This window comes from Gigantopelta aegis, chromosome 4 (assembly GCF_016097555.1).
Source record: "Gigantopelta aegis isolate Gae_Host chromosome 4, Gae_host_genome, whole genome shotgun sequence".
NCBI classification, from domain to species: Eukaryota; Metazoa; Mollusca; class Gastropoda; order Neomphalida; family Peltospiridae; genus Gigantopelta; species Gigantopelta aegis.
In genome coordinates, this window is record NC_054702.1 from 38,773,377 (window position 1) to 38,800,509 (window position 27,133).

Genomic DNA, 27,133 nt, shown 5'->3' on the forward strand with positions numbered 1-27,133 from the left:
TAACAAAAATAACGCTAATAACTAACCCAAATTCGGGCAAAACAGTGGGGAAAATTCGGGCAGTTTTTATTTGGGTAAAATTTCGGGCAAATCAATCCCTCCAGCCCCCCTAACTCAAAGAACCCTCATACGCCCATGAGTAAAACAAAATTCGAATGTGTGGAATGCAATATAATGGCATGATTTGTCGTCCATGATTTGTCGTCCATGATTTGTCGTCCATGTTCAGCGTTGGAAATAAGATGCATACTGCAATTTTACTTTATTCCTTAGTCTCATCGTCATCTCTAGTGTAAGTGTCGTGTACTCGGGTTTGGGTCACGTTTGACCCTCGAGTACTCGAGTCCACTATTTTGGGCTCGTGCAGGCCCTAGTGACAAGGCCCTAGTGACAACCAGGTGGTTATAGATTTGTCACCCTGGCTTGAGCAAGTTAAAATATTCAGGCATCTCAGATGTGTTGTGCTTACTTACGGTCATAGACGTAATCCTGCCACTTTCACACACACACACACACACACACACACACACACACACACACACACACACACAGACACACAAATCAAACAAACAAACAAGAAGCAAACAAACAAACACACACCAAATAACAGAACACTGTACATGCCAGGTTGGAACTGTTGTAACAAAAATATGGGTTCTGCATGACGATTCACTGTCACCTGGGCCCGTGTTTATAAAACAGACTTAATATCAAATGACGTCACACGAATGCAATTTGTATGGCGTTGCCATGTCGTTACTGTCTCAGACTCTATTAGAGTCTCGAGTCTAGACAAGTGACGGATCCAGAAAATCCATTTCGGGGGGGGGGGGGGGGTGGGGTTGGCGGCAGTGACATGAGGCGGAATGCTAATGGAACTTTGGGGGAGGTTTGGAGGGAATCGTGAAAAAATGAAAATTAATATATAATAAAATTATAACTGGCAAAATTTGGGGGGGGGGGGGGGGCCTGGGGCCACCTAGATCCGCCTCTGGAGACTCTAAACATTTTATAAGCACGGAGGCTGATCTTCGTATTTTGGGCCGTATTTTGGGCCAGTCAGATATAAGAGATGGTAGCTGGTGAAACAGATTTAGACGTCACTTCCCGAAACCACTCTTACGTAATTGAATCTAATGTTGTCATTGGTTCTAAAGTATACCTCCATGTTGCAATTTGAAATGAAGATGGACATGGGCAACATTATAAAACTATAATCGAGAATTCAGCTGCCGTACTAATATATTATGATAGGCCTATATTATAATTTTGGACACATTTTGTAAGATGTTCATATTGTATTAAAAGTTTGAGCAATATATTGAATATTGTATTAAAAGTTTGAGCAATATATTGAATATTGTATTAAAAGTTTGAGCAATATCTTGAATATCTTTTTCGATATTTCCAATATTTTGTGTGTGTATAAATGTGTGTGTTGTGTCGGTGTTTGACAAATGTTTGAGGAATTCACTATCCCTCACAGAATCTTTGGATAGTAATACAGTAGATGCTTTTTATAGGCCAACATAACCAATTCATTAGCCGGGACCGAGGGCTAGTGTGTGTGTGTGTGTATGTGTGTGTGTGTGTGTGTGTGTGTGTGTGTGTGTGTTATGTGTGTGTGTTATGTGTGTGTATGTGTGTGTGTGTGTGTGTGTGTGTGTTATGTGTTTGTGCGTGTTTATGCGTGTGTTATGTGTGTGTGTGTGTGTGTGTGTGTGCATGTATGGATATATGGATGTAGGTATGTATGTGTGTATGTAGGTGGCCGGATGGTACGTAGGGAACCATAAAGTAATTAACATGTGGGCATATTCAGTTTCCTCTGTATGAGTATGGGGACTCTTTAAGCGTACCCATGGTTGGTGCTGGTGGGAGGGGACTGGCATGTTGGGTTCTGGTGGGAGGGGACTGGCATGGTGGGTGCTGGTGGGAGGGGACTGGCATGGTGGGTTCTGGTGGGAGGGGACTGGCATGGTGGGTGCTGGTGAGAGGGTACTGGCACATTGGGTGCTGGTGGGGGGACTGCCATATTGGGTGCTGGTGGGGGGCAGGCATGGTGGGTGCTGGTGGGAGGGGACTGGCATGGTGGGTGCTGGTGGGAGGGGACTGGCATGGTGGGTTCTGGTGGGAGGGGACTGGCATGGTGGATGCTGGTGAGAGGGTACTGGCACATTGGGTGCTGGTGGGGGGACTGCCATATTGGGTGCTGGTGGGGGGCAGGCATGGTGGGTGCTGGTGGGAGGGGACTGGCATGGTGGGTGCTGGTGGGAGGGGACTGGCATGGTGGGTGCTGGTGGGAGGGGACTGGCATATTGGGTGCTGGTGAGAGGGTACTGGCACATTGGGTGCTGGTGGGGGGACTGCCATGTTGGGTGCTGGTGGGGGGCAGGCATGGTGGGTGCTTGTGGGGGGACTGGCATGGTGGGTGTTGGTGGGAGGGGACTGGCATGGTGGGTGTTGGTGGGAGGGGACTGGCATGGTGGGTGCTGGTGGGAGGGGACTGGCATGGTGGGGGGTGCCATGGTGAGAGGGTACTGGCACATTGGGTGCTGGTGGGGGGACTGCCATGTTGGGTGCTCGTGGGGGGCAGGCATGGTGGGTGCTTGTGGGGGGACTGGGATGGTGGGTGCTGGTGGGAGGGGACTGACATGGTGGGTGCTGGTGGGAGGGGACTGGCATGGTGGATGTTGGTGGGAGGGGACTGGCATGGTGGGTGCTGGTGGGAGGGGATTGGCATGGTGGGTGCTGGTGCAGTACTGGTGGGCCGTCGGCGAGAGAATGTGATCTAAACATCACTTCCCTCCAACAAAACGTTTGGTTTGTTTAACAATACCACTTTGAGCACATTGATTTATTCATCATCGGCTATTGGATGTCAAACATTTGGTCATTTTAACATATAGTTAGAGAGGAAACCCGCTACATATTTACATTAGTAGCAAGTAATGTTTTATATGCACCATCCCATAGACAGCACATACCACGGCCTTATAAAAGTCATGGTGCACTGGCTGGAGCGAGAAATAACTCAATAGGCCCACCGACGGGGATCGATTCCAAACCGACCGCGCATCAAGCGAGCGCTTTACCACAGGGCTACGTCCCGCCTCAATCCACCAAGGTAGTTACAGTATTGCATACAATAGGGAAATTTTAAAGAGTGCTTTGGATTGGCATGTATCTTAATGGTAGTAACGACCCCATGATGTACGAATTGTCTTTGGTTCGAAGCTACCACCAACAGAAGCGTAGTCTGCGGGGTCGGATACTGGACGAAACCCACCTCACACGCCCCCTGCTGACGATAAAATATTTTTTTACAGGGTAATATTGAGCTATTCTTATAGGTGTCCAGGGAAAATGTAGACTAACGTGTCAGTTAGATTTATTTACCCCCCCCCCCCCCCACCTCGCCTACCCACTCCAAGGTCCAGCCACGCTACGCTCCTGGGACCATATTTTCGAAGCCATCTTAGCACTACGAAATTGTAAAACCATCGCAGGTTTAGACGTCACTACAACACACGCCATAGTGACGTCATAGCTTAGGATGGTTTTACGATTTCGTAGGCTAAGATTGCTTCGAATATATATATATATATACAGTCAAACTTCGATAATTCCACCTTCGATCTCTCGATCTGAAGCGACGGTCCCGGCCGAGTTGTTATACAAACTAGTAATAACGGCCTTCGAAAACTCGATAAACTCGATCTCTCGACCTAATTCTTTGGTCCCGCCATAAAAATTTAATAGAGTATGCATCTCTAAAAACTCAACGCGGGTTGATTGATCAAACTGTCGTTGCCGATAGTATTTTAAAGACGAATGTATTGTCAATCATGTCAGTCAAGCGAAGCGCGCCTGTCTCTTGTCACTGTAAAATATTGTTATTGTATGTTCCTCATATGCCGTTGTGTAACGGCCTGAGCGTAATAAAGTTCTGTTCTATTCTGTTCTGTGGTCTTGGCTGTCGTGGATTAACATTCAGATTTCATTAAATGCCTTGGAGTAAGTTGATAATTTATTTTATTGTTATTTCTGAATGTTACTAGCTAAATAAAATGCTGGATTACAGATTGTAGGAATACAACCAATATACATATTGTATTCATCTGGATTAGAAAATAATGCAAGAAAATAGATGTTCGGGTAATTATGTCATTTAAAAATAGTTTGGGTTTTTTTAATAATTAATCAAAAATAAATGTGTGAAAGTTGCATAATAATTCCAGATATCACAGATATTAAAACATCAAACTACAGTAGGCTATAAATAAAATATAGTCAGTAATACTGGTGGCTGCCAATGGTTTTGATGGCTCATTATGAAAATGAGCATGACCGATCATTTTAAATCCCGACATCTGGTAACTTGATAACACCCACACCCAGCATACAGGATTTCCTCCCAACACTAATGTTCACACCAACAAAATAACCCTAATGTAAATTTAATTTAAAAATATACATGCTTTACACTAGATGAATTCGAATTACTGAGTTGAAATTAAATCGGTGTAGGTTTGTTTCAGGTGCCCGTCAACCGATGACATGTACTAGAAATCTGACTCTACCAAGGTCAATGTCCTTGGCTTTAAATCACGAGGCAGTATCGTGAAACAGAAAGTACAAATATCTGGAGTATGGCCTCAGACCACAATTAATTTCACTATGTATTCTCATGTAGCCCCAGTGGCTGTAGCACTTTTATTAATTTCACCAGGCCATTAGCATTTCACAGGAAACATTACCTGCCTGGGCCCATTGAACACTCAAAAGGATGACATCTGTTGTCCAGCTCTTTTCCGCGTTATATCAATGTAAACAAACACACGAGGGATAAGGGACCGAATCACACCCATTTCTCTGCATTTTACACACATTTTGCATGACTTCAATGTGCTCTGGGGGACATTATGCAGTATCCAGTGTAAAACAAGTGCACATATTCACCAACTGCATCCTCTTACCTGTCAAACCCAGTGTAACAATCCAGTATACAAAGCAGCTCCCCAGCCATTAATCACATAACAAGAAAACTATATTTTATCGCATTAGTTTCCGTATTTTGGACAACCAAATGGGTGGATAACTCTAGTCTGATGCCTATCAGACCAAAATTGTTTTCACCATGACACTCAAACTCACATATGGCATTTAAATACATATGTCAAGTTGAATACAGGCAATAAAAAGAATATTTGATACCAAATATGGCTATTCGAGCCTGTGAAATGGGGGACTGCCTGTGCCGCAAAAGGCGGCAATCTGCGTCAAATTATTCCAAATAGTGGACTAGTAATTATGTGATAACTTTAAAAGTTACAGACGTTTTTCTGAACAACAAAAAGAAACTTGCTCCTTATTGTGTTCTCTGCAATTGAAATATAGCAGTTGACAGGAATATGATTTTTTCAACAAAACAAATCAATTTAATTTAAATTGATACATTTTCAAAAAAGAAAATCCCACAAAGTTCTCTTTTTAAGAACAATTTAAACTTTAAAACTGTACAATTTTGGATACTGCACACAGTCAACATATGCCAATTACAAATTAGGACTGCTCGAGTGTCATTCTGGTGAGGGTAATTAGCAAGGTGTCTGCACACCGTAACAGGTCACACCTGAATGCAAAGGATATGGAACCAGCCTGCAAAGATGCAGTACAGAATATACAGTGAACAAAAATAGCTGTCAACTGCCACTGCATTGAAATGTTTTAATGTATCAGAACTGAAAGTGACATCACACATGAACTGATATATATAAGGGTGGACATGCATACCACAATAAATATTTCACTGTTTTATACACTACGAGTCACATCCATGGAAGGCAATACAAGACGAAAGACACAGTTCAAGAAAGGACATGCACCTTGGAATAAGGGTGAAACTCTGCTGCATGAACATGCAAGTCCAGAATCTCACACTGAGAAGTTGCGACCAGTAGTCCGGATGAATATAGACGAGTTTGCCTTGGTCACGAAGTCGAGTTCCACTTCAGCCACCATATCCACTCCAGATTGCGAAGGTGCGTCACAGCCAGTCCGCCTGCTACGTCCCATTATGAGTACATGTACTGCGTCTGAAATGAAAGAAGAACAACAGTGTAAAGACAAAGAAGGCATGAGAATAATGGACAATGACAGAATGGCAGATGCATGGAATGCAGCTTTCAGATACCACTCAACAGCTTCCCCTAAGTGCGACGAGCCTGAAATGCAAATATTAAAAGAGGTTAAGTGGGGTCTTTGTTGGAAAGTCACACTACACTGTGTGGAATGTGACTTCACTGCTCCTGAAAGCAAATTGTACAATGAGGTGAAAACAAATAAACCTGGCCCAAAAGCAGAAGAAACTAATGTGGGTCTTGCTATCGGTCTCCAAGATACTCCCGTCGGCAATACACGAGCAAGAGTGCTATTGGCAAGTATGGACATTCCACCACCGTGTCGGAGAGCGGCATGCAGAGAACATCATACAAGGTATCAACGGCTCTGTCACGGGGATTCTATAATACCCGTAACTGAATAAAACACGATTGTCCAAATACCTCTCCTAACTGTATATCTATTAGATCTCTCTGTAACAGGCGGTATATACCCTCTTTGTCTCGTCTAGGTATGATCAGAGATACGATCTTATATATAGTATTTATTATTATAGCACGCTTAATTCACTAGAAAACACAAGAAAAACACAATACACTTTGGAATCTGTATTAACCTACGCTGACAAATGTACTGCCGCAGTAGTTAATTAATAATAACAATAATAACAACCCAGAACTGATCACTTAGTTAGTTAATCTCTAGGTGTCTAGTTTACACAATATGCTAATCACTTCACCGTGACACAACACCCACACGTGTGATAATTGAGAAACGCTTCCAGGGGAACTTAATTAATAAAGGAATTACAGCTCTATTCCTAACTGGTTAATTTTTAATTAACCCTAACTACTCATTCAGTAACCTTGTAACACAGAATTAATACTGGTACCTATCACAATAAAGACAATAACCTACCGTTTACCTAGGTCTTCTAGGATGACTGGCTAAGCTTTATATTACCAAATACTTGTATAAATATAGAACAGTAAGACTACGATTTACTTCGTCAGATGACCGAAGACACTGTCTAAAGAATATTGGTATAATACAGTATTAAAATATTTAAAAGTCACATCAATCACATCAAGGTTATACAACAGAGCAGAAATAATATATATATTTACCAAAGTCCAAACGGACAACGTTCCCTGGGAGCCGTCCTTTTTGCTTCTCCTCGATATCTAAAAAAAACTAGCTATTTATTATAAAATCAGAATATCGTCTGGGGGTGATATATCCCCAACTCCCAGAGACGCATTTTTCTCTTTGATCGCCAGACTTACTGACGCCAGTTCGCTAGAGATTCCATGGTCGCGCGGAGGTATTACGTAACTACTGGCCACATGGCCTCCGCACCTGGCTGGGTGTGTATTAGACGACCGCTCGAGGACCGTGGCGCAGAAGTATTACGTAACAAGTTGCCCACTGCTAAGTGCAATGAAATTGCACACGGCCCTCTAACACAATTAATATCGCCACAGGCGAAAACAAAATTAAGAGCATGTTCCGTCACACACCCCCACCTCAAAAAGGATATTTCCTCTACTCTAGGAATAGGGAAATATACTACATTAAAACAAAAAGGTGCGTTATCCGACGCATACGGGCATTTATAACACATGTAATAATAAGGTGACTACCAGTAATCACACTGAGTCTCTGAGTCCCTGGTATACAAATAAAATATATAAAAACAAAACAGAAATCAAGAATGTCAACACATTATCATAACTTTCAACTTCGGGACAGGGCATCAGCGATTACATTGGATGTGCCCTTGATATGTTCAATGGTAATTGGGTATTCCTGCAGAAGAAGACTCCATCTCAAAACTCTCTGGTTGGTGGCTTTCATTCTGTGAATGAAGGTAAGCGGATTATGATCAGTAAAGACCACCACTTGATGCACTGCCGATTTCACGTAGATCTGAAAATGCTTCAGAGCTTGTACCATGGCCAAAGCTTCCTTCTCTATAGTAGAATAGTTCACCTGGTGTTTGTCAAACTTTTTGGAGAAGAAACTTACAGGATGGTCCAGTCCATTTTCGTCTTCCTGGAACAGCACAGCTCCAGCTCCCACTTCACTGGCATCCACAGCTAGCTTGAAAGGCATTCGGTAGTCTGGTGCTGCCATCACGGAAGACGAGGAGAGCATCTGCTTGAGAAGGTTGAATGACTTCTCGCATTCACCTGACCACTGGAACTTCGTTTCTTTCTTTTTCAGTATCGCACGTTTTCCAGGTTTTCTCCGATAGGCATGCTGTCGAATCGGTGTAGCGTTGGGTTCCAAGCGCACATCTTGGCTTAGGGTATTGGTAACCGTTGGAAGGTCCTGACAAATGGAAACATTGTCTTGTATCAGCGCAGTCAACTTTGCTCGCTGGGGCCTCAAGTCTGCTAGAATCTGGCTGTTGGTTAATTTGATCTCTGCAGTCTTGACGTCATCACAGGAAATTGAGTGACTCTCAATTTGGACCGGTATCACTGGAACTATCGACAGTCTGTCAAAATAACCTTATAGCAAATTGATGTGACAATACCTACTTTTCCTAACCATATCAGGAGTGTTTATCACATACCCTGTCTCATTAACCCGTTTGTGCACAACATAGGTCCCGAAATACCTGTTCTGCAATGAACCCCGTTTAATGGGAAGGTACAGCAGCACCTTATCCCCTGGTTTAAATTCCCGACTCCTAGTCTTCCTATCAAACACTGATTTTATTGTGCTCTGAGCATGGCTCAGTTGCTTCCTAGCCTTCCTATCACCAACTCTCTTATTCATTAATACTCTCTCAGTTAACAATGTAGTGCGAGCTGCCAACAAATGTGGATCAGCGCCCTGCTCTAGTATTAACTCTTTTCTATTACAAGGTAAATCCCCTCTATCAAACACAACTGGTTCAATTCCCTTCTGCGGGAGATCAACAGGTTCCACCACATTTAATTCCTCAGTTGATTTATCTACAATTTTACTGATAACCTCATCCACTCCAATTTCATGGCTCACACACGTATCAGACAAATCACAAATATCCTCTGGGTCTCGTGCTAACCTACTGGCCATAGCCATAGTCTTTACACACGCAGGATATCTTATCTCATCAACCTCACTCTCTTCTATTGGTAAAGGGATGTCTTTCATTAACAATTGGTCACATTTCGGCTGACAACACTGACTAGTCAAATCATTACCCAACAAAACTCCTATGTTTTCAACAGGCAAGTCCTTTACAACACCCATAATGACTGGTCCCGTCACAAACTTCGTTATGTAACCGGACAACCATATTTTCTCCAGTAACTGAGGTTAAAGCCAAACTACGTCCTGTATCTGAATTTTCAATACCAGCTAAACACTCTTGCGTGATCAGACTCTGACTACACCCGGTATCTCTATAGATTGATATTGCCATAGGACTCAATTCTTGTTTCACATCACAAACCATACCAGTGGACACATATGGGTTTACGTTATCTGCCATGGGACTAACCATTAACTCTCTCACTAACGGAGCTGACCTCACTAAACCGACCACGTGCGCATTATCGCGTTTCCTTTTAAAACAGTCCCCGACAAGATGGTTATCCTTTTTACAGTAACTGCAATGTGGACGAAAGGTTCGTGCATTGGCTGATAATGCAGGTTTATCCTTACTTTGCCCACCAGGTGCATTCCTTGCCTGACTAACTGACCAACTAGAAGACTCTCCCCGATAGTTACTTTCCCAGGAAAAACCTGGCTGAAATTTCTTCTTATCACCCTGTTGTAAAGAGCTACCCTGTACTGCCTGAGCTTTGTGCATTAACACGTAATCATCTGCCACTATGCCTGCCTCCTCTATCTTTTTGACATCACGATCCTTTAAATGAATACGTAAGCTAACTGGTAATCCATTTTTAATGTCCTGTAAGATCAATAACTCCCATAACTCGGTATATCACTCTACCTGATGAGACACCACCCATTTATCAAACATCCCTGCCTTCTTAGCCACAAACTCACTATAAGACTGACCCTGCGTTTTTCTCAACTCGCTATACCGTAACCGATAATCCTCAGGTCGTAATTCATACGCCCTCAACACTGCCGCTTTAACTAGGTCGTACTGACTTGCTCGCTCATCACTCATTGAATTATAAGCTACACTAGCCTTCCCCTTAAACTTAGACATGGCTAACAATGTCCACTTAGACTGCGGCCAATTTAGCTGCTTAGCGGCCCGTTCAAAAAGTTGGAAGAACATATCTACCTCCTGTTCGTCAAATACAGGCACTGATCTATAAGCCTCCGACATGTTAAACCCATTTCCGGCTTCCCGTCTAACTTCTTCAGTATTCAACTTTAACTCATGTTCCACTTTTAATTTAGCTAACTGGAATTCTCTATCCCTATCTTCTCTCTCTCTCTCTCTCTCTCTCTCTCTCTCTCTCTCTCTCTCTCTCTCTCTCTCTCTCTCTCTCTCCCTCTCTCCCTCTCTTCTCTATCTCTATCTTCCTTTTCTCTCTCTATATATTCTTTTTCTCTATCCCTCTCTCTATCTAATGCACGTTCTTCTCTTTCGTACTCAAGTTTTTTAAAAGCTAATTGTTGTTCCACACTTAACTCATTTACCTCTATCTCTGGAACAATCTCACTGTCTTCCATAACAGGCCTATCACCAAAAACTTCCTGGATAATAATTGTCTTTATATCACCTAAGGTTTTAGCTAATGTTAAATCAATTTCCCGCTCACTTGCGATTTCAACTAACTCGGCCTTACGTGCTCGCTTAATCTCCACTACACTGAGCGTAGGCCTATCCAGCAAATTCTTATCCATGTTTAGATATGACACACTTATTATTAATTAATTTTCTAGTGAACAACGTTGCTATTTCTAGTTAATTTGTAAAAATAATTTATAAAGCCCCCATTTACAAACAATACTTTTTTAAATATGCATGTCCCGTTTCAGATCCGGGACAAGCACCCCAATTTTCTACTCCTGTCACGGGGATTCTATAATACCCGTAACTAAATAAAACACGATTGTCCAAATACCTCTCCTAACTGTATATCTATTAGATCTCTCTGTAACAGGCGGTATATACCCGCTTTGGCTCATCTAGGTATGATCAGAGATACGATCTTATATAAAGTATATATTATTATAGCACGTTTAGTTCACTAGAAAACACAACAAAAACACAATACACTTTGGAATCTGTATTAACCTACGCTGACAAATGTACTGCCGCAGTAGTTAATTAATAATAACAATAATAACAACCCAGAACTGATCACTTAATTAGTTAATCTCTAGGTGTCTAGTTTACACAATATGCTAAACACTTCACCGTGACACAACACCCACACGTGTGATAATTGAGAAACGCTTCCAGGGGAACTTAATTAATAAAGGAATTACAGCTCTATTCCTAACTGTTTAATTTTTAATTAACCCTAACTACTCATTCAGTAACCTTGTAAAACAGAATTAATACTGGTACCTATCACAATAAAGACAATAACCTATAGTTTACCTAGGTCTTCTAGGATGACTGGCTAAGCTTTATATTACCAAATACTTGTATAAATATAGAACAGTAAGACTACGATTTACTTCGTCAGATGACCGAAGACACTGTCTAAAGAATATTGGTATAATACAGTATTAAAATATTTAAAAGTCACATCAATCACATCAAGGTTATACAACAGAGCAGAAATAATATATATATTTACCAAAGTCCAAACGGACAACGTTCCCTGGGAGCCGTCCTTTTTGCTTCTCCTCGATATCTAAAAAAAACTAGCTATTTATTATAAAACCAGAATATCGCCTGGGGGTACAAGGCGGTCCTCCCCCTATCAAGTGATATATCCCCAACTCCCAGAGACGCATTTTTCTCTTTGATCGCCAGACTTACTGACGCCAGTTCGCTAGAGATTCCATGGTCGCGCGGAGGTATTACGTAACTACTGGCCACATGCCCTCCGCACCTGGCTGGGTGTGTATTAGACGGCTGCTCGAGGACCGTGGCGCAGAAGTATTACGTAACAAGTTGCCCACCTGGCTAAGTGCAATAAAACTGCACACGGCCCTCTAACACAATTAATATCGCCACAGCCAAAAACAAAATTAAGAGCATGTTCCGTCACAGGCTGTAACAGATCTAAATGAAAATGATATGGCACAAAAAGTTGAGCTACTGAAAGACATTAAGATGAAACGTGGAAATGAACGTGATGAAATTAACATAGCCATGGATGGGAGATACAACTCCAAGACAATAACAAGTCGGAAGAAACCGGGCCAGAATGCATCACAAGCTATAGGACTTGCGTGTGAAACAATGACTGAAAGAAAATTCATTGTAAGTGCCTGCTTCCAGAATAAACTTTGTTGGACCGGAGTCTGGTTAAGAAACAAAGGTATTCATGTGATGTGTCCCGGTGGTCATCCTGACTGCACAGCAAACTTGCCGCCATTTGCTCCACTGTCGGAATACGAGATGGGAAAAGATATCGGAACAGACTTGGCTCTACAAGGTATTCTCATAAAATACGTCACAACAGATGGAGATTCCAGATCATCTGCTGGAGTTGATAGTGCTTTGAAACTTCTAGATCCAATGTGGAAAGTGCAGCGGCTAGCTGATCCAACCCACTTAGGTCAGAGTCAGTTTCGTAAGTGTTACAAAGCTAACTTCAGTCCCGACATGTTTACTGGGTCCACCCGTGAACAAAAGCGTGAAGCACAGAAGGTATTCAGCCAGGATATGAAAGCAAGGTGCAGTTTAATTCTTAAAGAACTGATGAAACTACACACTGGTAATATCGGTGTACTGAAATGAAACTTACCAAAGGTCCTGAAATCGACACTTTCGTGCTACGGTGGTGACTGTTCAAAGTGTTCGCGGTACTCGGTCGTCTGCAGTGGAGGAATAACGAACAACTGGTGGCACCGATCCATGTTCCTGGGTACACACAGAATCACAGAGCTGAATATGAATGAAAATGACAAAATGTTAGTACTGGAACTTCTGAAGATTAAACTAAGTATTTCAGCTGTAGAGCAAATGAAACTGTATACAGACACACAGAAATGTAAGGCTGCGAACCGTTCTCTCAGTGTTTCCTTACCTAAGAATGTGAACTATTCACGAACGATGACTGGGAGAGCTGCATCCACCATCCACAGGCTGAACAACGCCCCGGGAACATCGATGATAGAAAAGTGCAAGTATTGTGGCATCGAACTGTCAGCTCGGGTGAGGCGTTCACTGCGTCAGATGGACAAAGAGTCGGACTATCAAAAAAGATATCAAAACAATCCACAGGTGGTTAAAAGGCACTTAGTCCAGCAAGGAAGTAAAATTAGAGATCACTTACAATATAAACATTTGCACAGAGATCAACAAGCTGACTACAAGAAAGGATTATTAGATATTGACAGTCAAAGAGCAGACAACTCCTGTGACCACAGTTATTCAAAGTAATTTTTGTCACAAACTTTCAAGTGATACATATAATATAGGAACTATCAGTTTGCATGATAGCATTTCTGCTGTGGACATGAACCCTAGACATTGAAGATTGACTTTAAACTATAAAAAATAGTAATGTGAATAAATGTATGCTTTTGAATAAACGTATCATGTGATATTTATATGTGATATTTATATGTGATTTTATGACATAAAATATTTCTTTAAATTAACCTTTGTTATTGTTTTACATTCTTATATGTTATGCATTCTGAGATGCAAGAGGCATGGGGGGTATTGTTCATGTCCCTGGCAGACATTCCTGTTCACACATTGTATGCGCGAGCTGTTAATTGCATGTGGCTCAGCAGATAAGTGATCTTTAAACATACAAAGACGGTTATGGCACAGGTGACTGATGTCACTGCCATCTATGTCCATCTCCTTATTAAAGACCATGAAACTTAATCTGTGAGCATTTACTATACGATATTGGCTTGTGATTGGTGATTTGAACTTAATAGCACCATATCCATTTGGTCTGGGAGGCCCATTCCATATTATACATTCACCATTTGGCCCAGGATCGCATTTTGAAAAAATTACCCTCTGGTATTTTTGAGAAAAAAAAGCCTCCATTTTGACTTATTCAATTAGCCTTAATACTCAAAGTGAGGCTGTCACAGGGTGTAGGGATACATTATGATTGAAAAGAATGACCTATGACCTGATAGGGGTACAATGCAGGCTGAATCATGTCATAATTTGTAAAATTACAAATTCTGAAAATATAAATATAATAAAATTTAATTTAATTTAAAAAAAAGATATATTCATCACCCAAACTGATTAGTTTCAGATTTTTACCTATCTGGACAATTAGCATGTACATTTTGAGTCCTGTAACTGTCATAGTTACCTCACAATTAGGTATCAATGTGTGTCACCCTGTGTCAAACATCATTGAAGAAATCCTCCACAATTAATTTCACTATGTATTCTCATGTAGCCCCAGTGGCTGTAGCACTTTTATTAATTTGACCAGGCCATTAGCATTTCACAGGAAACATTACCTGCCTGGGCCAATTGAACACTCAAAAGGATGACATCTGTTGTCCAGCTCTTTTCCGCGTTATATCAATGTAAACAAACACACGTGGGCTAAGGGACCGAATCACACCCATTTCTCTGCATTTTACACAAATTTTGCATGACTTCAATGTTCTCTGGGGGACATTATGCAGTATCCAGTGTAAACCAAGTGCACATATTCACTAACTGCATCCTCTTACCTGTCAAACCCAGTGTAACAATCCAGTATACAAAGCAGCTCCCCAGCCATTAATCACATAACAAGAAAACTATATTTTCTCGCATTAGTTTCCGTATTTTGGACAACCAAATGGGTGGATAACTCTAGTCTGATGCCGTATGTCGCTATGCTATTAAAGTCGCACACCCTAGTTTCAGCCCGCGAAAATTAATTATAATTCTGGTTAATCTACAAACCTGTAACACACTTAGATCACGTTTTTATAAAATGGAGTAAAAAAGAAGGTTTTATTTCGATAAATACCATGGGAATCCCCGTGCCTCAATTACTTGAAATAATTTTGAAAGTTAGTATTCTGGTATCCGGTAGATGTCGCTGGAAGCACAGAAATGCCTATGTCACGACAAAATTTCCCAGAGTGCACACAGACTTGGGGTGAATTCCTTTCATCTCTCCTTGGCATGTTCCAACTGTTCTGCCCTCTCCAGATATCGTAAGCCTTATTGGTTTTAAGGGTTTATAACGTTTTGTATTGAGATACTTACTTGTCTGAACTTTATTGTTAATGAAAATATGCACGAACTGTGAAGAAAAACCTCACAAATGAACGACAAGCAAACGACAACAAATCGGATGTTGATTGCGCGAACCGTGCACGAGAAAACAAACAGAACCAAAATGATACGGTCACGTGGTATACCAACATCTGTGACGTTGAAACGGGAAGATCCCCTCTAAAAATAGATTGGACCTCGTCTGCTCAACGTTTTTTTCTCAGTGGCGCGTGTTATTTTAAGTAATAGTGGTTAGTAGTTACTGTAGTAGTAGTAGTAGTAGTAACTGTAGTCGCAGTAGTATTCATAATAATTCATATTTCTGTCAGCCACTAGTCTATGTTTCATGCTTATATGTTAGATTAGCTGTTAAATATATAAAAACTAAATATTTTTTATGTATATTTTTTGTTACATATTTTGTAAGCTGTTCGTACTATTGTAATATACATTTGCATAATATATTAAAATATCTGACGATTATTTGCATATTGTGTCTTTATTTCACAAACTTTGATGTTTGTTTAACGACATCTCAGCACACTTTTAAACTACGACTAGTTGGAGTCTAAGGCCAAATGAAATACATGTCTGGTCTCTGGTCAGCGCATGCGTCGATTTTGACCCTCGCGCGTCAACTTTAAAAAAAAACAAAAAAAATTCACGCGGTAAGACATCGATTTTTGCCGGGCTTCTCTTGCTATGATGCAAAATCGCATTTTGAGACATTCCCAGTCTCGAGCTCCTCGCGGTAAGACGTGTTTGTTTCGCTTGTGCACACTGCACGTGCTTTCGCGGCTCGACTTTGGGATCCTTCACTTTGTTGTTTTTGTCAGCGAAGTGAAGTTTTCTACTGGGATGTATGCGGCCATTGGAACTGATTGAACGCTGGAACGCTTCTCGTTTCGACAGTCTGCACCACCAGTCTGACTATGATGACTTGTTTTTTTCGTGACTCGTATGACGGCCATTCTGCAGAACGCCACGGTTGTTCGCGTTTAGTCTCTACATGTCCGAGCCTGTCCTAACAGCACTGGAAGTTTGACCGCCCCACTCTAAGAAGAAATAGGAGCGGGGTCGGCCCCTACTACTCTTTTCTGGACTTTACTTTGTTTTATTGTGATACCATGTCGTATCCTCCGGAATCGGGCCCGTCCGCACCATTATACCAACCCAGGACGACTGGACTATATCCTAGTCTGATTCTCTCTCTCGTTCAGATGGATCCGGCTTCTCAAGATCTTTATTTCAACACAGCACTACACCTTCAACGTCTATTGACTGTCAATCAAGGGTTTTCTTGACGGAATGCAACCCATCTTGTCCCTACAAGCTGTGCACCCTAACGGCCTTAACGAGGCAACTCAAGTGGACATATAGATCGGACTTTAAACTTTCAGACCTTCGTTCAAAAGTTTATGTCGAAATTACTTTTTTTTTAATATTATTAAATAGTCCGATCCTCTCTTCTTTATCTTATTTATTTTTGGACTGTCCTTCTAAAATGCTCCAAATTATATAAATATTCGACCGAGTAGTCAATTCTTTTTATTTTTGGCTTGTAATTTTTTTTAAAAATTTTAAATTCTATTAACTTTTTTACTTATTGCTATTTTAAAAATTCTGCCCATTTTCGGACATGCTCGAAACTCTAGTGGTATATGAGCATGTAAAAATTATTCGCACTCGCACTTGGAGCTAAAATGCCACAGGGCATGAACTAGGACACGCATTCTGATTACAATTTTAATTTGTCCCTTATTTCGGTATCAAATATACAAACATTGAAGAAAAAAAAAAAAAAAAAATTTAAAAGAAAAATTGAAAAACAAAAAGCCTCATTGCCGCTTAAATTCTGGAACCTTGGTCTGACCAGAGATCGACATTTTTTCTGGACTGATCTGCTTCCTGACCCAGACAAGGAACAAGTCCATTATGGGCAGAGAGGTGGGAAAAGGAAAGTGATAAGACACACACACCCCCCCCCCCGTTTCTTCTCCTAGATACTTTTGGACATCGTAAACAGTGTTTCACTATTATATACGTACGCCACAGCTATGACGCAACGCTGGCTGTCTCTTGTTCTCAACTTGCAAACTTGTTTTCAATAACAGTCAAACTTCGATAACTCGATCTTGAAGGGGACGTGGAAATAGTTCGAGTTTCAGGGAGTTCGAGTTTTCGAAATTGATATACAAGAATTCAAATTTGAAACTGCATTACAGCTGGTTGCAGCATTGCAGCTGGTTTATTTTCGCTTAATATTGTAAGAAGCGTGCGCTTCGCTGCATATCTCTGAACTATAAAAGCTATGCATCCCCAGTTGAAAGTCGAATTAATATATCAGTCACCTCACCCCACGCCACCCCATCTCATCCCACCCCACCCCAGTTGTTGGCATCTTCGACGCCTGTCGTACATTCATTTTGCGTATATTGTAAAAGTAAGTAAAAAAAAGAGGATCACCCAGATGAATTTTAAATATATGTTTGGGCATATAGGCTACATATATTTATTGACAGAAAAAAAACCCCGGAAAAAAGAAGTCATTTACATACATAAATAAGAAAAAGTAACGTTGACGCACCTCTACTTTCTTTCTCCAATCTGACCACCCACCCTCCATTTCTGGGCCCTACGCAAGATTGTTTCGATGACAAGAAAGTAGATCGTTTTAAAGTTACATTATCTTGTTACCATATTATAACATCATGTACAAATGTGAAATACAAGCTCAAATGCACTTTTAAAAAAGTCGTGTGTGTTCGCTATGAACGGATATCGTCAAACGTATACATTTGATTCGTCGCCTCTGCCGCCATAGCTCGGCAAAGAGCAAACGACAGCCTGTTGTCAGTTTAAGTTAACACGTGCGTTTGCTGATTTCAAATTGTAGGGTTCGTCTCAAAAAATTATAAAAGAAATCTTGCGTTGTACGAAGAACGTTCGGTTCAGGATACGGTACTAGAGTCTTTAGTTAAAACCGGTTTGATCTTGACAACGTATTATCGACAGTCGTTCCTTCCTATTTCAGAATTGATATTTTATAAAGTGTTAGTAGAACTCAAAGTTTAGTTTGCATACTAGTAACACATTAATCATGTATATATTTTTAAAATAAAATATACTAAAGTAGACAATGAACGTTTTCACTTCTTAATTTTACATGTTAAAATCGACAAATTCAAATAAATATTATTTCGTTTGGAAAGGGTAAAGTTGGGGTGGGGAGTGGGTGGGGGGTGTTGTTTAACGACTTCAAAGATGAAGCATATTGATTTAATAATCATCCGTCCCCATACAACCGTAAATAAAATGTGTTGAGTGCGTCGTTAAATAAAACATATCCTATCCTTCCTTCCATCTGCTGTTGGATGTCTAACATTTGGTAATTTTGACATATAATCTTAAAGAGGAATCAGGTGCATATGCAGGGGGAGGGTATTGGAGGTCGAAACCCTTACTTGCCCAAGCTTAAAAAAAATTGAAATGTATTTTGTTGTTTTTTTTGTTTGTTTTTTTTTGGGGGGGAGCATGACCCCATATAAACTTCGCTCAACACATATAACCCCAATCCCGCTGAAATCCCTGCAGACGCGCCTTGGAAACCCGCTACATTTGTTTTTAGCAAGGGATCGTTTATATGTACCATCCCACAGACAGGATATCACATACCATGGTCTTTTTGTATACCCGCCGATGGGGATCGATCCTAGACTGACCGCGCATTTCCAAAAAAAACCTTTTTAGGTTTAAGTAATGAATAAAAATAACATATAGTCTTGAAAAATGTTATGTAAATCGAACACAGTACCCTCTTCCTCTACCCCTAGAGCGTTACGTATTAGTAACACCCCCTTACATGTAACGCGTATGCCAACAGCTGGCCACTGTCAAAATTTCAAGGCAAATCCCCAACTCACCGACCCCTGGCGTTCTATGGATATAAATATGTTTTGGAGATATGAGACGACCCCTCAATCAAGACAGTTAATATTGTTCAAAAATTGCGAAATCTCACGTGATCTCTTGTTGGGGAATTCTATACTTGTGATAAGCCAATGAAAACCGAGATCGGTACGAGTCCGTCAAAAGTGTCCCACTTTCAAAATACTGGCTTTGTTTTTGACCTGGATAAGCCAGCGTAGTGAAACCAATGCGGAGTGCGGCGTCATATATGCACCAAACGTAATTGGATTTTCTGTTCTATATGCTTAAATAATAAAAATATTCCAGGGAATGTAGTTTTAAAAGTAAAAGTATTTGAAGAACCGTCAATATGACGTCCATTAACAATACGGAAACCAGATGCTTTACAAAACGTTAGTAATTGTCGGCCAAACCCGTTAATTCCTTTATCTGGGTTAATGCGTTTATCTTCAGTTTGATCATTAATATATTCACATACACTTTCGATATGTTTAAGTACAGTGTCTTGCATATAATCAAATTTAATATAATCATCATATTCCGCAGTTGTACTATTAAAATCTCCCATTAAATAAACATCTCCCAAGTCAGAATACAATTCAATATAATTATTTCGTTCATGAAATAAATCAACACCGTACAATTTATAGTAAGTAGAATGCTGGGGAGGTATGTAAACACACGCTATAAATACGTCATTATTACGTTTACTAAGTCGCCTATCAATCTTTAACCAAATAATACTATCTGAACAATTTTCAATTACAGATATAAATGGTTTGTACTTTGTTTTATACAGTACAACAATACCTCCTCCTTGGAAACATTTCCTACGTTTTACAGCAAATGATAAGCACTCATAGCTATCGAGTGATAATTCAAAATCATTTTCTATCCAACATTCAATAAGTAGCACTAGATCATGCTCTAGTAAAAAATTCTTAAAATATTGCTCACCTATTTTTTATCTAAAACCACCATGCACATTTCATGCTATACATTTTAACACTTCAATATCAGCATTATTTACATTTCCCAAAAGTCCCTATTGTTTATCAATACTGGTCGAAGATCTCGGTGTAGGTCGCTCGTCAAGAACCACAGAGTCAGAAGTGGTAAAATGTTTACCGTCTGTATACAATCGGTCACGCACTAAGTTCGCTCGTTTATCTTGGGCTTTTGCTCTTTCCAGGGCCGTACCCTGACCAAAATCCATGGGGGGGCACTAAATTTTATAAATAATTTTTAACATACTATAAAGATTAAACATTTCTATGCTATTACTGGAGATATATATATAAAAAAAAGGACAAGATTATCGGGGGGGGGGCAGCTGCCCCCCCCCCTGCCCCCCGGAGGGTACGGCCCTGCTTCCCAGGTGTGGAATTAGTTGTCGCCTCCTATCATTGATCTCTTTGGGAAACTGTTCATTCACAAAAAAGTCAGTGCCTTTCAAAACACGAGTATTTCTCCAAACGAGCTCACGATCCTGAGAACGCGAAAATTTCACAACAATGGGCCTAGGCCGCATCTTCGTTTGGTTCGACTGGGAATTCACAGCTTGCACTTTCCCAATTCTGTGTGCTCGGTCAATATCGATAGGTCTTTCAATTTTCATCTGCTCTTTTATGAAAGTTCTGACAAGTTCGTTACAATTTTCACTCGAACGTCCCTCTGCTATGCCATAAAAAAGCAAATTGTCCCTCATTGATCTACTTTGCAAGTCAAGAATTTCACACACACACACACACACACACACACACACACACACACACACACACACACAACTTTACCCTTTCCAAACGAAATAATATTTATTTGAATTTGTCGATTTTAACACGTAAAATTAAGAAGTGAAAACGTTCATTGTCTACTTTAGTGTATTTTATTTTTAAAATATATACATGATTAATGTGTTACTAGTATACAAACTAAACTTTGAAAGTCCTACTAACACTTTATAAAATATCAATTCTGAAATAGGAAGGTACGACTGTCGATAATACGTTGTCAAGATCAGACCGGTTTTAACTACAGCGCAAGATTTCTATTTTAATTTTTTTAGACGAACCCTACAATTTGAAATCGGCAAACGCACATGTTAACAGAAACTGACAACAGGCTGTCTTTTGCGCTTTGCCGAGCTATGGCGGCAGAGGCGACGAATCAAGCGTATACGTTTGACGATATCCGTTCATAGCGAACACTCACAACTTTTTTAAAAGTACATTTGAGCTTGTATTTCACATTTGTACATGATGTTATAATATGGTAACCAGAGAATGTAACTTTAATGGTACACGAGGTGTTAGTGTAGTTGATTACCTAATCACAAAGCCAAGTTTGTTTCCATGCATCGAGTCGTTCACTGTTGGTAATTTTAATCAATATTCAGACCACGCCCCATTGCGTGTGAATATACACTTGGATGCTCGCTGGTTGGTCGATAGCGGTGTACATGATCTAGGTCACAGGGGTTATACGTTTGTCAGATATCGGTGGTCTGCGGAATGTAAACAGCAATGTATTGAAGCGCTACGTGTAAATTATGATGCATTAAATGTTTGTGTAACTAGTGATAGTGAATATTCACAAAGATATATTGATAATATTGTTGACAAGTTTACTTGTACGTTAAGGGATATCACACAACCTTTTGTTATAAATAGCAAATGCAATGAACGAGATCATGTGACCAGTAATTGTGTTCGCCAGCATGAATTTGTGTCACGTGTTAAAATTGACAAGCCATGGTTTACACCTGAATGTAGGACATTGTATAACAAATATATATATAGACTCCCTGCATCAATTTAATCTTGATAAATCCAGTAAAAAATATAAAATCCTAAATGAATGCAAAACGAATTACAAGAAATTGGAAATAAAACTGAAAGGACAATATAAGTTGATGGAAGGAAATCAGTTGGATTTTTTGCGTAAATATCAGGCCTCAGACCACAATTAATTTCGCTATATGTTTCTATATAGCCTTAGTGGCTATAACATTTTTATTAATATCAGCAGGCCCGTGAAGTTTTGTATGTACCTTTGCCTGCATGGGGGACACATACCCTGAAAAGGACAACCCCTGTTGTCCAGCTCTTTCTCCCAGCATATTGGTTTAAACAGACACACCCTCTAAACCAGGCCGGAGTACACCCATTTTACACAAAAAGCACTACTTTTGCATGGGCCGGAATTACCACAAACAAGTCTTCAATGTCAACAAGTTACACATGTTTACAAACTACATGCTATCCCCTGTCACTTCAGTCAAACAGTTGCCACTTCATAGATGTCTGCCATGAAATAATCACAGTCAAACAGCAGACTACTTGCGCGGTGAAACTTCCGGATTTTGGACAACCAAATGGGAAGATAACTGTAATCTGAGGCCATATAACCCAAAGACATTTTATCAGCACTTTAGAAAAACAAAAAGGAATTTCAATAACATTACATTAACTGATTTTTTCAACCATTTTAACAAAGTAACTACTGGAGACCTTACCCTAGAAATGGCAAGTGAGAATAATAACTGTTATAATATCGATACTGTTTTGGAGGAGTTAGATAAAACTATTACAGAATGTGAGGTCTTATGTGCTATTAAAATTTAAAACGTAATAAGAGTCATGGTCTTGATGGAATACTAAATGAGTTTCTTATTGAATTTAGTGACATATTACTACCTGTAATTTGCAATATATTTAATGTAATACTTAATTCAGGTTTTTTCCCAATATCGTGGTCTCAAGCCGTTATTATACGAGTTTTTAAAAAAGGTGATGTAAATGACCCCAATAATTACAGAGCTATAAGTCTTGTTAGTTGTTTAGCAAAATTATTTACTAGTGTACTTAATAAACGGCTATATAAATGGTCTGAAGAAAATAATGTTCTAACCGATGCACAGTTTGAATTCCGTAGAGGTGTCAGTACTGTTGATGCAATATTTTCCCTCTATTCTATAATAACAAAGACATTAGAGACCAAAAGAAGACTTTACTGCTGTTTTGTGGATTATAAGAGGGCCTTTGATTCGGTGAATAGAGCCCACCTTTGGCATAAATTACTTAAATATAGAATATATGGGAAAATGTTGCAAGTTATAAAATCTATATAACTTTGTGTTAAAGTTTGTGTTAGTGTAAATGGCTTTCAATCAGAATGTTTTAAATGTGACCTGCGTCTAATGCAAGGTGAAGTATTGTCCCCAATATTATTTTCATTATTTTAAAATAATATAGAGAATGAATTTATTATAAATGGATGTCCAGACATGTTATTTAAAGATCTGAGTCTTGTTTTTGATGTTGTTGTATGCAGACGATATGGTTATTTTTTCAAATAGTATAGAAGGATTGCAACAGATGTTAGATGTACTATATAGTTATAATGAAAAATGGGGACTAACAGTGAATATATTAAAGACAAAAATTATGGTATTTAGGAATGGTGGTAAAGTGAAGGATGAGGAAAAATGGTTATACAATGGTGTATTGGTTGATGTTGTAGACCATTTTATCTATCTTGGTATCTTACTGAATTATAACAATAAATTCATACCTGCTATTAAATGTATATCTGAACAAGGTAGAAAAGCCTCCTTTTTTATGAAGAAAAACATTAAGACATTGTTTTTGAATCACAACACAGTAGTATCATTGTTTGATACATATGTATCTAGTATATTATTTTATGGCTGTGAAATATGGGGATTACAGAATGCAGAGGCTATTGAAAAAAATACATTTAGACTTCTTTAAAAATGTGCTTATATTAAAGGATCTACAACAAATATTATGATATATTTTGAATTGGGGAGATATCCATTGTTGTATGAATGTAATTATCGGATGGTAAAATATTGGTTAAAACTGATTTCTTCAAAAAACTGTATTTTGCATACAATGTATGTTGAGTTGAAAGCTACTTGTTTGAAAAAATAATTGGTCACATATATTAGAAAACTATTACATGAATTAGGACTTGGATATATATGGAAAAATCAGGAATGTCTTGCAAACAATAATAAGTATTATTTGACAATAATTAGGCAAAGGATATTTGATCAAGCAAAACAGAATCTTTTCCACCAGTTGAATACATCTAGTAAATGTTCCACACTGTATAAATATTTGGTATATAATTTAAATATGCAGTACTACTTGATTAAGTCAATACCTGTTGAGTATAAAGTATGTATTACTAAACTAAGACTGTCTGCACATAACTTAGCAATTGAAACTGGCAGATATAAAAATGTTAATAGGTCTGACACAATCTGTATACTATGTAATAGTGGTGATGTAGAATATGAATATCATTTTGTACTATGTTGTTCTGTATTTAAAGATGTAAGTAAAAGATACATAAAACTCTATTATTGGACTAGACCTTCAATGTTTAAGTTTATACAAATACTTAGTTGTTCAAATGTAAAAATTCTACACAATCTAGGAAAGTATCTGGTAAATGCTTTTAAGTATAGAAATTCTATAATTGTTTAATTGTTTTCCATGCAGCTATGTGTTTGTTTATGTTCTCCACTAGCCATTTGTCATTGCCATGACTGTATCATTTTATATGTTTATGTTTGTACCAATAAGCTATTGCGAGCTTACGGTAATAAAGAATTGACTATCAAACATAGGGTCATTTCGTTCCGCTTAGTCGGCGATCTATTATTCTGTAATTATCACCCTAATCCTCTACAGCCAAGACCATATGAGACAGGCGCGCTTCGCTTGTTTGACATGAGTGACAATACATTCGTCTTTGAAATACTATCGGCAACGACAGTTTGATCAATCCACACGCGTCGAGTTTCAGAGGAGCATACTCTATTAAATCTTTATGGCGGGACCAAAGAATTAGGTCGAGAGATCGAGGTTATCGAGTTTTCGAAGTTTGAGTTTTCGAAGGTCGTTATTACTCATTTGTTTAGCAACTCGGCCGGGACCGTCGCTTCAGATCGAGAAATAGAAGTCTTCGAGAGATCCAAGGTGGAGTGATCGAAGTTTATATGTATATAATATATGTGTGTGTGTGTATATATATACTCTTCAAAAAAAGAAACGCAAAAGGGTACAAATGGGTTATAACTCCGATTTTATGTTTCCTACCGGTTCATGCTTTGTGAATATAAGGTCATTGCATGTCCCAAACACATTCCCACGGTTACATTCGATAAAACGCAGCTACTGTACAATAAAGTTCCAAAATGTGAATATTCGCAAAAACGCAGCCACGTGCAAACCATGTCACCACTGCACGTGCGTTGTCTGCACGTGCAACATGAACACTGACAGTATAAAAGTGCAGGGTGTTCGCTTGCCTGCCTCTCTGTATCTGGCCGACAGTTGACAATCCAGGACATGCCACGTCTCAGGAACCGCAGAGAAACAATGCCATCGGCCGACTAGACGCAGGCGAATCCAGAACGGCCGTTGCCAGGGCATTCCATGTGTCCCCAAGCACCATCTCCAGACTGTGGGGACCGTTACCAGCAACATGGATCAACACGTGACCTCCCTAGATTCGTCGACCACGGGTCATTACCCCCGGGCACAGGACCGCTACATCTGGTTACGCCACCTTCGGGAACGATTGACTACTGCCACCTCCCACAGCCGCAGCAATACCAGGTTTGCGCAGGATATCCGACCAGACCGTACGGAACCGCCTACGTGAGGTAGGAATTCGTCGTGCCGACGTCCAGTTCGAGGTGTCATCTTTACACACCACACGAGCACCGTTTTTTTTGGGGTCCGACTGCAGTGGTGCCAGATTCATCGACAATGGCCCTCAACTGCGATGGAGACAGGTGTGGTTCAGTGACGAGTCCCGATTTCTGCTCCGAGCGTGACATGATGGAAGATGTCGCGTGTATAGGGCGTCGTGGTGAACGTTATGCGGAAAACTGCGTGCAGGAAGTGGACAGATTCGGCTGGGGGTAGTGTCATGGTGTGGGCCAGCCATCTCACACACTGGCAGAACTGACCTGGCCCACGTGCAGGGCAACATGAATGCACAGGGGCTACTTGACCAGATCCTCCGGCCACACATCGTTCCATGTATGGCCAACGCCAACGCAGTGTTCCAACATGACAACGCCAGGGCTCACACACAGGCAATTACACAAACGGCTTTCCTCTACAGAACAACAACATTAATTGTCCTTCCTTGGCCATCGATAATCACCGGATTTGAACCCAATTGGCGACTCTATGGGACGAGTTGGACCGAAGCCTCCGACAAGCAGCGACAACCAATGCCCAGACCCTGGCCGAGCTGGCAGCAGCCTTGCAGGCCGGGGGCCGTTGATTCAATGGGCAGGCGTGGTTGCCAGGCAGTTGTCAACACACACGCGGAGGCACACCCGGTATGGAATCCAGAGACCTTGACCTTGGTGGTGTGTCATATCAATACTCACAATGGACTAGAGTGAATTGTGAAAAATGCCTGCAACATTTGGTAATTATCGGACTCACCATTCAATAAATGAAATCAATCTCCAAATGTTACGACAATGTGGTTTGCCGTTCTTCTTTTGCAGAGTATAAATATATATATCTATATATATTATATATATATATATATATATATATATATATGTATATATTGGATGTGTGTGTGGGGTGTGGGGGTGTGTGTGTTGTAGTCGTAGTGTAAGTGTAGTATAGTTAAGTAAAAGCAAGGGCCTCCCTTTTTTTTTTTATTTATACACATTTCCCTAAAAAGGCAGGGAAAACAAGCATCATAAAATCCATG

General features: G+C 40.0%; 1 protein-coding gene and 1 long non-coding RNA gene across 2 annotated transcripts in view; both read left to right on the top strand.

Annotated features, from left to right (window-relative positions):
- Window positions 1-27,133, top strand: part of LOC121370519 (putative defense protein 3) — a 63,734-nt gene that overhangs the window by 17,847 nt on the left and 18,754 nt on the right. The window lies entirely within an intron of this gene.
- On the top strand, window positions 1,432-13,827 carry LOC121370521. The gene is made up of 3 exons (XR_005957691.1): window positions 1,432-1,442; window positions 4,633-4,635; window positions 13,670-13,827. It is a non-coding gene; the product is annotated as an uncharacterized LOC121370521 (long non-coding RNA).